The 13,492-nt window shown below is 35.3% G+C and overlaps 2 long non-coding RNA genes across 10 annotated transcripts in view; one reads left to right on the top strand and one right to left on the bottom strand.

The window, feature by feature from the left end:
• Positions 1–13,492, top strand: part of LOC145948968 (uncharacterized) — a 124,060-nt gene that overhangs the window by 19,889 nt on the left and 90,679 nt on the right. The gene's annotated exons all lie outside the window — the stretch shown is intronic.
• Positions 8,158–13,492, bottom strand: part of LOC145948970 (uncharacterized) — a 94,379-nt gene continuing 89,044 nt past the window's right edge. Inside the window, exons 4-5 of the long non-coding RNA XR_014427517.1 lie at positions 8,414–8,966; positions 8,158–8,246 (exon numbers count right to left, since the gene is read on the bottom strand). This is a non-coding gene — a long non-coding RNA (uncharacterized LOC145948970). The remainder of the gene's footprint in view (positions 8,247–8,413; positions 8,967–13,492) is intronic.

Raw genomic sequence — 13,492 nt, 5'->3', positions numbered from 1 at the left:
CTCGCGTTGTCTCTTGTCGGAATGCTCTCGCCTGTCGACCGGTTACAACCGTGTCGTGGTTGTCACCTGTCAGGTTGTCACTCGGTCGTCCAATTATCCTGATGCCGGGTGGTACGAGAAAGCGAGAGAGAGAGAGAGAGAGAGAGCGAGAGAGAGATGAAGAGGTGCGGCTGCTAGTCGACCGAGTTCAACGGGTTCTTCGGAAGAGAAGTGGGGCGCGCTCGCGCTCTCCAGAACGGTGCCGGGTAGGTCGAAAATAGGTGCGATATAGGTAGGATGTTACCTGAATATTTTACGGACGACCCGCTGGTGGTTGAGCCCCGTCGTTATCCATGGCCTCGCTATAAAAAGCCACGACGGGCGCCGCTCGAAGGCGTCGTCCTCAGTTTCTCGAGTTCGTCGCCATACTTCTTTATAGTTGCCTTTATTTTCCGAGAGCGATCGCTCTTGGCAAAGCGTAGCACGATGCCGAGGGGGGGCCTTCTATTCAAATAACGACGGACGGTGTCCCTTCATTCGCGTCGTTCGCGAAACTCGCCGGACGAGTAGCCCGACCGGATCGAAGTATCGATTCGACCAGAAATAGCGCCGCTGACGATTCCGTAAAAAAAAATCCAACAGAAATATTACTTAAGTGTGAATATGCTTCGAGCTTATTAAATACTGTTATTGTCATTTGCATCTTTATCGCCAAGTTTAGATAATATAAAAGCGGTAAAGAGAGGAAATCGGCAATTTTATAATCTATTTGGAGGATTGACGTTTGTACAAATTTAAATGTCGATCTAGTTACAGAGTTATTTAACGTGAAAATTGAAATAAATTAATTTCACAAATCAAATTTAGAATTATGAAAATAAAATAAAATTATGGAATTTTATATAATTATGAATATAAATTTTTTATCATGTCTTATCTAGAATTTTTATTTTTGAGATTGTTTTATCATAGAAAAATAAAATTTAGAATGTTGATAAGAAAAAAAATATCGAAAGTGTCGAAAAGTATCTTGCGATTATCCTCTGCAGTATCATTCGTTAGACTGGCATGTCTCTTTCCGAGACAAAGAAACCATTGAGAACGTAATCGTTGAGAAAAATGTAAGGCGTCAATTCGGTCGAGGTTATCGAGGTGGGTTTTCCGACCGGAGTCTGCTTTCTCTAGACTCTAGAGGATTTTCTCTGGTTTCGAGAGTGAAAATGAGCGGAAAGCGGCACTAAGCTCGGTTAAGGGATGAAAAGGAAGTAGAATAAAATAGATAAAGAGTCTCTCTTTCTCTTAGACTATCTCTGTATATAGTATATACATCCCAGAAAATCCTTGCGCCAATGTGATTTGCAGCTTCCGCCAATTTTCATCGGAAGAGACTCCGACTATACATCTGCCTTAGAGAGAAGAATGGTGTTCATTGTTTCTGAATTGAAATTCTCGAGTGGACGTTGCCGGTTAGGCCTTTTATATATGTAATCCGCAAAACATTTTACGAATATTATCCTTAGAGAAAATGAAAATGGAATATAGCCAGATCAATTAGTGACAATGTTATATTTACATATATACATATACATATATTCCTTCGGTGAAATTAAAATTTTATTTATTATAATATATGAAGATTAAATATAGATTTCATACACACACACACACATTGACATTTTGATAAAGTTTTTACTTAATATGTTAATATCAAAAGTATCATTAAATTAGTAAAATAACAGTAAAACTATTATAGTATTATTGTATTAGTAAAAAAGAAAAATATCATAGTTATATCATTGAATATTATATAAAAATAATGATTATTGGAATATTTTATAAAAGTAATATTATAATAGTAAAAAGAATAATATTGATTGCACAATTTATCGTCCCCCCCCCCCCCCCAAACGAGGTATCTTATTTCTTGAGTGATGCAGACCGATTTGCACTGATAACATCGGCGATGTCACTTCGTCGAAAATTTACGATCATCTTGCATCGAGCACGAAATTAGGGCGATAGTCTTTAAAATGTGCCGAGATCGTGCAAAAGTGCAATATTTAAAAGATATATCGCGTATAATAAAAAATTCTATTTTTTTAATTAATCGCAGACGCGCGAGAGAAGGTTCTCTTATTATTTTAATTATAATCTCAAATAAAACATGATATGTATAAATGACACGGAAATATTACGGGTTTACGTAATATATATTCTTTATTATAAATTTATTCAAATTCGTTCAAAGATGAATTCCTGCGTACTTTCTTATTTTGCACATTGTTAAATTCAGTATTAAAAATTAAAGGCGTATCGTTATACGTGATATGACAGCAAATTTTTTCGGAAAAGCCATCATTTGAGCGTGATTTTTATCGTTCGAATTGTATACTCGCGTGAACGTGAGAGAGCAGAAATACGACGAGCTGTTTACTCTGCTTATAAAGCTGCGCTGATTGTAACGACAAAAAACAAGCGATTAAAATATGGCCGATCTTATCGGCACCGCGACTTGGTAGTACGTAATCTGCCTTTCATCACTTTATTTGCAAGCTCTGCCGAATTACGATGAGTCATTATTGTCATCGACGAGGCGCGCACCGCATAACGGGATCGGAGCCTTTCATTATCACTCCGTGCAATCGCTATGATAACACCTTTTTGACGAACGTGCTCGTGACAAATATATATGTACAACGTATCGCGAGAATTTAACTTAATTGCGCTCAGAACAACTATCTATATCGTAGAAAAGTGTTTAACGAGTTTTGACAATAGATAAAAGACTTAATTACTAATTGCAAAATATCGTATATTATATGTATAGGAATCTGAAAATATTCGAGAAATGATCTATTTTATAAGCGCAAACATTATGTATATATTTTTTGCAAATATTTTAGGACATCTATCTAAATTAGATTTATCTATTAAAAAAATATTTATACACATATATACATAATAATATATTCTCTTCCATAATGATCTTTCTATAATATATCTATATCTAACTGCATTTGGTATATATGTGTATCTTCATCTGTAGTTACATATTTAGTTTCGCATCAAGCTGCTCTGGTACATGCTCGTATTACGATTGTATCTTTAGTAATACTGACATAGATGGGTCGGTGTCGATCGCAAGACAATATTGTTACGAGATGGTATCAGCGGGGAATTATACGCTCACACTGATAACTGATAAGTGATATCGGACGATTCCATCGGGAATAGTAGATATACATTTACAGGAAGATGTTACCAATGCTCGACATAGCCTTGGTGTTTTTCATCGATCTTATAAAAAAAGGTCCTGAAGTATTTAAATAAGACGTATCGGCTAATACGTTATTAAGATCGAAAAAGGAATTCTCGTATTCACCTCGTTCCATCAATATTCTTCGCCTCTTCTAATGTTTTCTTTTCTTTTATCTTTGTTTTATCGTTTCCGTCTTTCTTTTCCACCATTGTACGCTCGTACTTTTATTTTTTAACACAATACTTTGGTGCCTTTGAGACTCCCTCTTGGGTTTCCCCGAATTCGCGCGCGTTGGAAAATCTGGGAACTTTTCCTAGAAGTATTTCGCAGACTAAAATCACATACAAAAATTTTTGTGTCTCATCTTTTTGAAACGACAAACTAAATCTCGAGATTTTCTTGGAATTTTGCAAAGACGTCGATGGAACTCAAATTCTGAGATTTATATATACATATATGTATAATACATGATATGTGCATGAAAGGCTAATTAAGGATTCATTTCAATTTGCTTCCATAAAAGAATTTAAATATATCATACGATTTTCTTGATTTATTGAAATATTTAGATTAATGATAAATTTTTTTCGAATCGTGTAAGCAATTTGCACCACGTGAATCCATGGTTAAACATGAAATATCGACAAACACTCATTGGAACTGTCCGTTCGTAGGACATGGGAGAAAAGAAAAAAAAAAGAGAACGAGGAAAAAGGAAGAGAGAGAGGGTCGGCTAGATACCTGATGGTTCGTGTGTTAGTAGATGAACGAAAGATCCTAAATCACGGCTCGGTCGTAAATATATCGGGAACAGAAACATGGCAACTGCCAAAGGTTATTTACCCTCTATCGCCTTGTTATACGTACACGGGTTATCGATTCAAGAGAATAATTTTGTGGTGTGTGTGAATGGAGTTGATAATCGTAGATGTGTTTGACGAAAATAAAAGCGCACCTTTGACGAGTGCATCTGTTTCTGTCATAATCGCGCAATGTCACTTTGATCTATTTCGATCGACGACGCGGATTCATTTTGGACTTTAATCAGACGGATTCGAGATTCGATCATTTTTGCTTTTTGCGTGTTTCCCCAGAGGATTCCAAAGACTGCGAATTATCATTCCCGATCCTATCAAATCTGATAATTGAAAAGTAAATAAGTCATTTTTTGGCGATTTTCAAGTCTATTATTCCAGTAAAAAGTGAAAGAGTTCAAGTCAACCAATTTTTACAGTTAGTATTGCTGGTTTTTTTATTTACGAAACTAATTGAGACAAAATATAATTGCATTAATTACAAATGATTCAGCAGCTATCCTTTTAGATAAATTAAAATAAAATATAACTGTATATTTTTATAGTAATTCAAGATTCTTTAAAAATATCTCTGCTTGTATTGTTCTCGTTGCTTTCTAGATATCAAATTTAATTCGCGAAAAACGAACCGTGGAATGTATGTCATTATTATTCGTCAATAATATAAAGCGTAAAAATTGTGAATTTCACCTTTTATAGTAAGTTTTATTTTTTATAGAAACTTTTGTCTTTGATCGCGCTAGAGATTTTATGCACTCTGCTCGCAACGGTAGAGGTAAATTATGCCGAGCAATGCAGATATTGTCATCGATCGGCTACTTGTTCGCGATAATTGATAAATCGTTCTCTCTCTTTCTCTCTCTCTCTCTCTCTCTTGTATCGTCGACAAAAAATTGCGATATCGCGAAAACGCCGATGTCGGAACAAGCGCAACATGCGGGAAAAGAGGCGTATGATATATGTAATAACCGGACGTGATAATTGATATCCTGCTGCCTGCTGTTCTCTATCGCCGCGCGCGTAGGTGGAATCGCCTTTCATTCATCGTTGCTCTGCACGCGGATGCGGAGCATTTTAATGCATAATGCATGCACGCTGCACAAATGCACGCTTTAACGCTTATTAGATCTATCGATCCGCTGTCGATTCCGATAAATGATAATGAGATAATTGAAGGTTGACGTAACGATGTTATTTTCTCGAAAGCAGATCGAAACTTGACAAATGGATGTGTGATGCAAGTTAATGCTCATATTTATATACTGATTATATTCGCCAACATATTAGCGTCTCGCGAGTTTATGGCTTTCGCCATGGCAATTCAATTTTTTTTTCGACACAATTTTTCCGATTAGTAATAATATGATAATTGAGCGTTGGCTTAACGACATGAGTTTCCGAAGCAGGTCGATCAATAAATATTGATCGGTATACGTGACGGATCTATAATATCGAATCCAAATAGATTGTAATGTCTCGTTAACGTAATGTTGCAGATTATCTCGTTTATCAAGTGTCAAAATATTTTCTTGATTTAATAATTTTTAATTTTTAATTAATACGTTTCAAAACAAAAAAAAATAAAAGATAAAAACAAATTGAAAATATTAAAAGCAATACTATATGTATAGTCGTGCTTTGCTCAACTCGTTTAAATCAACTAGGCAGCTTTATCTATTTCGCCAATCGAGAGATTGTTGAACTGAACTGATTTTATCTGGGCAGGTTATTGACAGCGTGAATGCAATAAAAGTTGGTTTCCTGCGCAATATATCGATACTCATGTACGCGAGAAAATGATCCTCTAACGACCGTAATTCACCGCTCGTGTGATTTCCTGAACAGTTTCACCACTGATGACTCTAATCGCTAGATCGAAGCAGCAGGTTTATCTCTCCGTCGCGGAAACGATCGCGAATTATTCGATCCTATCGATCCGTGCAAAATCGCATGTAATAATATAATAATGGTGCAATAAAATTACTTGTGCTCGAGCTTTAGAAATGAATATATTTGGTGTCTAGTTTATTAATTAAATATATACGCACGGAATTCGATATTAGATATACATAAGTGAATAATTTAAAATGATTTGTCAAATGCTTGAAATATACATTTGTAGAAATATGAAATTGCATATAAAAGCAAGACCAGCAGTTAGCTTGAAACTATGACTAGTTTCAAAGTATTAGGAGCGAATAAGATAAGGGAGAAGCTCTGTTCTCTGGTGCAACGTGTTCGCATACTCACGTGTATACTTGTGTGTGTACACACACACACACACACACACACACACACACACACACACACACACACACACACACACACACACACACACACACACACACACACACACACACACACACACCTGTCGATGAATTCCTAAGGAAAGTAGATAGCATTGATACATTGTAACAATTGAAGTGAATAAAATCGTTTAATTATTATATTAATTCAATAATCAGTAGTTAAACAATAAAGATAAAATTCTTATTTATCATCATTTTCTTATAATATGTTTATTGGTTTTATTCTAAATAAGTGAGAGAAATCAAATTTCACTCTAAAAATTTTTTAAAATTAAAATAAATATCGCTTTTTTGCACTTTTATTCTATGTTTTCCATTTTTAATGAGAAAGTGTCAAACATTTTTACAAATTACATAATTTTAATAATTGTCAATTATTATAATTAAAAAGAAATATGTTAGTACATATATTTACCTAATTTTAATTATCTGATCTTCTCCGAATTAAGTCATTATCCTTTCCCGCCTTAAACGTATATCTGGCGAACTGCTCCATAAAGATGAATAAGGCGAAATAGAATCTCACAACTAGTCCAAGCTGTAGTACGCGTACACACCTATTCCCTCGCGGGTCAACTAGATCAGGTGAGATCAATGGGCGAGAGAGGGAGAGCCAGAAAGGAACGAGAGGAGCCGCGTTGGGGGGCAGGTGAGGCAAGGTGATACGAGGTTGTTCGGTCCGCGTGAGCGCTAACCGCTAACGAGTAAAAAGCATGAATGGACGCCAGAGCGGCGCCGTACATTATCTTCCTTCCTTCTCGCTTTATTATTATTCCCTCGGCCTCTTTTATCGTTCTGTCTTGCTCCTCGCTTGCGTAGTCCAAGGTTTTCTTCCTTTCTCGTCGACCTCCACCTTCTTTCCATCTTCTTCCCTCGTTCGTCCTCCTTTTTCTCTCTGTTAGTCTCACTACGTCGAGCGGCCTGCTCCTTCCACTGCGTCTCTTTCCCTTCTCGAACGAGTTATCTCGCTCGTGTGCAGGGAATCAGGTTCTTCGTGACAGAACACCGCGCACAAAACTTGCTCCTCGTGCACATTTGAAGTGTGCTTTTTACATCGGAAAGCTCGCAAAACTTGCTTTTTTTTCCCTGACGGACTGTGTGAGTCACTGAATACTTTTAAAATTACTTCCTGAAGATGAAACGTGATAACGATTTGAAACAGAAATTTCGAAATCCAAAACTTCTCGCGGAAAATTTCTTGTAAAAATTTATAAGATACGAAAATTTATAAAGTACGATTTTCTAAAGATATTTTATATTTATTTTAAATTGTAAAGTAAAATAGGAAAGAAAGAAAGAGAAGGGGAGAGAAGGAAAAAGAGAGAGAGAGAGAAACGAGATATCATATATAGAATAAAATTATAAAATTTTAAGTAAAATTTTTTTTTTTTATGAGGAAATATGACATTTGATACCAACGATATACTGCAAAATCGTGTAGAGTAATATTGTAGACATTTAAGCATGAAGAGCACAATTAGTTTTTGCAGTCATAGATGAGATGCCGCGATATGATAACGCAATTTACGAGTCTTTACAATGCAGCTATATAGCATAGAGTAACATATAGTAGTAGCAATACAGCAATGCGTTACATTCATTTATGTAGTTATTGTTTCTACTTACTATTACGCGAACACATGACCCTCTATCAAAGAAATCTTTAACTCCAATATAAGAATACACAAAGATTGCAAACCGAAGCTCTGTTTCTATGTGTGTATATATACAATATATATGTATGTATGTACATGTACATACACACACACAGAAACGCATCGCGTATGTAGCACAGGTTTCCCATCCCAACTTTTATGCAGCAGCCCTTGCCGCAACCTATTTGCATCCTCAAATACCTCGTTGCATCCCAGAATAAACCGGAATCTAGTTGTGAGTAAGAAAAGAAATCGGTTAGAACGGTCATCGGATAAGCAATCAGACAAGATCACAACATCAGGGAGGAGAGCAGAAATATACATAAATAGTTTAGAGAGGTTTGAGAATTCATCGGAGAGAATCGAAAGACAGAGAAAAATAAAAGAAATACCTACGAGGAGAGAGGAACCTGCGTAAGCTCAGTGGTTGTATCAATGTGTCAGAGAGACGATCTTCGTGGCCGTGAGGTTGCCTTTTATGTCCACGTAACTCGACGGGACCCTGCGCGAACCTTCTCATACTCTTGGAGGGGGTACCGGGCACCCACGAGGGCATCAGACCCCGTTGAGACGCGAGTATTATCGGCGCGCGAGAAGCTGGGTGCGCGAGAGCGTCGGCGGAATATCAAGGAGCTTCTTTCCGGAGAACACTGGCGTAAGAAAGGTTGAATGGGGAAGAGAAGGGGGAAGGGGGGACCTGTCGTTGACGGAGGGCCTTGAAAGGGACTGAAAATCGCGTCGTTTAGCAACTCCTGAATGGAGGAGACCGCCGAGTCGGTCTCTTTCACTATCCGCTTTTTCTCTTGCTGGAGTAACGTTGCTAGTGGCAGACGGATAATTAAAGAGATATACTCGCTTGCTTGCTTTTTTGTCTACCGCTCTTTAAGCGGGAGCTCTTCCGATTGAGGTAGCCGCAGATCAAATTAAAGGGTCTTCCAGGAGCGCTTTCCTGTAGATTAAAAAATTCTAATTTTGCCTAACTAATATTATATCAGCGGAATTATTACGTTTTTTTTCTTTTTACAAAGAAGACTATATAATTATTATTATATAATTATTATGTATGCATTAATGCACTGATCGAGAGAACAATCAATATCGATCATATTTTTTACATAATAAATTAAAACAAATTTGTAATCACTAACATTTCGCTTTTTAACAAATCATAATGGATTATTAATATATTTTATGAGGATCGATTATAATCAATGACTTCTGACTTCTGTGTGTGTGTGTGTGTGTGTGATCATATCATTTTTATCAGAATAAATTTGATTGACAGTCATCGTTGACCTATCATCGACGATTAGCGACAATGTTAGATGCGCATTAAATTATTGATCTCTGTATAAGAGAAGAAAACATTCGTGATAACGCGGGTATTTCCCTAGAAGATTTTCCTATAGGATTTCAACATTTACGCAAAAACATACGTCTCATTCGTTCAATGAAATATATTCGTTGCAAATCTATTTTTTTATCTTTCCAAAATATTTGTAAAATATTAATTTGTTCAATCATATTAATACATAATATAATTGATAAAATGCAAAGATTAAGAGAAATGTTTTTCTCATTGGTTTTGTAAAAGGGTGTGATTTTGTCTCTGTAAATTATCGAACGGGATTCCAGAGCGAATCTTACGCGGAGAATATCTTCTTTCTACCTTCTAGGTTGAATGTGAAGAGAGATTTTGTGCCAATTCGTTTCCAGCTGATCGTCCCTCTGCGCGGATTTTATTGGCGAAACGCAGCATATTTCGATGCTTTCGTGCTGTCTATAGAATAATTTCCATTATCGGCATGTGTTTCAAAAGTCACTTGTTCAATTAAGAATGTTGAAGAATCCAGAATCGAACGTTTGCCTTTCATTGAGATCAAAACTCGTTTTCTTTTTTCATTACTAGAGTCATTCGTTCTAATTCTAAAGTTCTCGAAACGTGTCTGAATGACATACGTGTATTTTAACAATTTATTTTGAATAATTGATAACTATTTTATATCGTAGCCATTATGCTACTATTTATTATTTATCGAACGACTGGTAGTGTTTGAGATCAGATTCTATACATTTTTAATATCTTTATTTAAGTTATTCTATTCTCTTGTGTGCAATACCTTGGAATGTTGAATAAATGCGATTATTTAATATTAAGTACTCCCCAACAATATATATTCGATATTTACATCGATTCAAACAAGATTACTTGCTCGTAATTATCTCATGACTATAATTAAAAAACTGTATAATTTATTGTATGAAAAAAATTCAAGATTGATTTATTATATACTGATATCATAATATATTATTAAGTTTGATAATTTAAATATTACTGAAATATTTTCTCTTTCTTTTTTTTTTTGTTTTTCTTCGTCACGTTTGTTACATCAGTTAGTTGTATTTTTTTCGAGGAGAGAAATCTGCTTATCGGAATTTATTTTAAGAGCTTTTTGTGATTTGCACGGAACAAACATCTTTGCCACGCCGTTTTACTTCGAGATCGTTTCTTCGCTCTCGAGTGTTTCTTGCGGAACAGCATCGCGCCGCTACTGGAAATCGCTCTGCAAATACGAATACGTGTTTTGTGTGCTTATCCGAAAGTACACGCGAAAGCATCGCCCGAATGCATCGCCTGAAGAATCGGCAAATAGAATCCGCCGCAAAACGCACGAAATTTACTATTGGCCGTCAATATTTTCTCAGGCATATCTCTCGAAAAATATGGAATTATCGGGGTAGTTATTTAACGATTAATCGCGTTGAATATCCGCTGACTTTTGTATGTTTCTCAGGAGCGCCGTGACCCGTTTGATATTATTGGAACATACGAGTCGTACTATTATTAAGTGGTGCAAAATTGCAAACTAGGACAAATATCTTGTTTGTATCGATGTAGATATATCGATTGTTGGAGTATTTAATAAATATTAAATAATCGCATTTATATATATATATATATATATATATATATATATATATATATATTTTCAATATTCGAATACGTGATTGTCATACACGAGAATAGGACAACTTGAATAAGGATGTATCGTTAAAAATGTATAGAACAATCTGATCTCAAACAGTCGTTTGATAAATAATGGCTAAAATGTGCGGCTATTTTAGCATTAGTGTCACAGTTAATAAAAATCATGTAAGTTTTAAAAATATACACGATATATCTTTTTGTCTATAGATATAACATTGTCAAAATATCATTTTTACATTAACCGGAATTATGGAAAAATTACACTGCATATTTTAACAACCTATGCGCGGAGCTTTTACGATAATAATTAATTCGAATAATTGATATCCTTTTGACCGATATTTTCCCGATTTCAAAATAGAGCGTTCCTCCTTGAGGATGTGAAAAATTCATTAGACAAAGTTCTTTGGCCGCGAGAGGGGATCAATATTCTCCTCGACGCGGAAATATTATTGCGGTCAAATTAACAAAGGCGCTTCATCTTTCGAGATTAGTAATCTACTCGGTCTACTTGATCGCGCGTGATAATTTACGGCAACACGAGCTGTTCCTCTCCCTGTTTAATGCCGATGCTTCTAGTTTACTGGGAATCGCGCTCTGTAAATAGAGGACGTGTTTTGTATGCTTAGCTAAAAGTGCTCGAACTTACGACGTAGAGGAAGACCAAGTGGTTCGTAGCTACTAGTGAAACACACTCGATTTCAACAAATCGATAACAGCTTACATAGATGATGGTGCAAGCACATCGTGTAATTAATTTTGTTGAGAAGATGTCGACAGATTTGTTTTGAACACACAATTTCTCTCTGAACAACATTTGATGTGCCTTTTAAGAGGATTAGAGTTTATCGAGACGGAAGAAACTACACCGTAATTTTTCGTATAATTATTTATCGTCGAATTTTTAATTTTGTATTAATCAAGAGAAAAATCAAAAGAAACAAAAACAATTTTTTTGTTAAATAAAATGTAGATTTTATCAATTTTCTACTTTCGGATGCTCGACAGTATTTTGCAGAGATTTTTAAAACGATTGGGAAAAATGAAAGAATATATGTTCATTGATGATTATAACATGTAATTATTTCTGCGTAACATTCGCGGAATTCAGAACCAAAAGAAATGGTTTATGAAACGACAAGTTCAAAGTCTTGTTACGATTAGTGTGTCGACGTATACGGTTTCTCGGGAATAATCGACGCAAAAGCAATTATTATTCATAACGTGCACCACGATAAACAAATGTGACAATTATTGCATTAAATGACATCAATGGAAATTGATAAACATACGCCACGTGATTGCTGTCACAGTTTTCCTTATGGAAAGTTTCCTTAAAAGTAGTGAACTTTGATAGAAATATATGATAGATGCAAGTATATATGATTTTACGAATAGATGGGTGCAATAGTCATTTTTTGTCTCTTGATATTAATGGCATTAATTTTACATTTATATTCAAAATCAATAAATTAAAATAGAGTTTATCAAACTGGGGAAAGCACTATTTTATACTATGCAATAATTAATGTATTCATTAATATTAATAATATCGTTGAATATATATGTGACATCGAAACTGCTTTATATATTATGAATAATTAAACAGTCAGTTACATATATTATATGTGTATCATATATATACATTTTCTAAATTATAATCAAGATACTTTTTTCTCTATTAATCGAGATGCTCTGAGTTATATAACGTGAAAAATTATTCGCCGCGTCATTTGCGGATACGTCGCAGATGTTTATTTCGCTCCTTAATTAACCGCACTTTAGCGTTTCGCATGGCAAGTACAGATATTTTAAATATTCTGCTTTTATATAACTGAAGCGAGCTTTGATGAATTTTGACGAGTTTATTCCGTCCGCGGACTGATTTGCGTTCGAAAGCGCCTACGGAGAAACATTTATTTTCGCAAATTATACAACGGAAATAAACTGTGCGGCGAGCGGAAAGGCATGCGAAAGCTTGCGAGAGAAGTTCTTCGAAGAACCGGAATAAGCCTACGAAGTGCATAATATATTCGATTAGTCAGCTCATACATCGGTGGCGTGTGTCCAATTTTCGATGGTAACACTTCTTACCGCTGCGAAATGAAATCCTTGATCTTTCTCTCTCTATCTCTCTATCTCTATTTATCTATTTCTTTGTTTATGGCATATATATTATAAATTTATTATAGAATTTTCGAATTTACGGTCGCGAGTTTTAGTCGTGGCAATACTTACGCCACTTATTTTCGTCGTCATTCCAGAATTATCGAGTACTATATTGAGAAGCACGTCGAAATATACGTACTGTTCGTATCTAATTCAGTGACACGGCGATAGTACTCCAAGTTGATGTATATGTGCGATTTGAATAATTGATGCAATGAAATCGAAAATCAATCAAGCTACTTTTATCATGCTTGTGCAAAGCAATCTCGATTAATTATTTCCAAATTAAATCTTTGGCAAAAATAATGATAGATGAG

Source organism: Prenolepis imparis, unplaced genomic scaffold, assembly GCF_030444845.1.
Source record: "Prenolepis imparis isolate NDT839.2.m4 unplaced genomic scaffold, iyPreImpa1.0 SCAF_2, whole genome shotgun sequence".
NCBI classification, from domain to species: Eukaryota; Metazoa; Arthropoda; class Insecta; order Hymenoptera; family Formicidae; genus Prenolepis; species Prenolepis imparis.
This window is presented reverse-complemented; position numbering and strand designations above follow the sequence as displayed.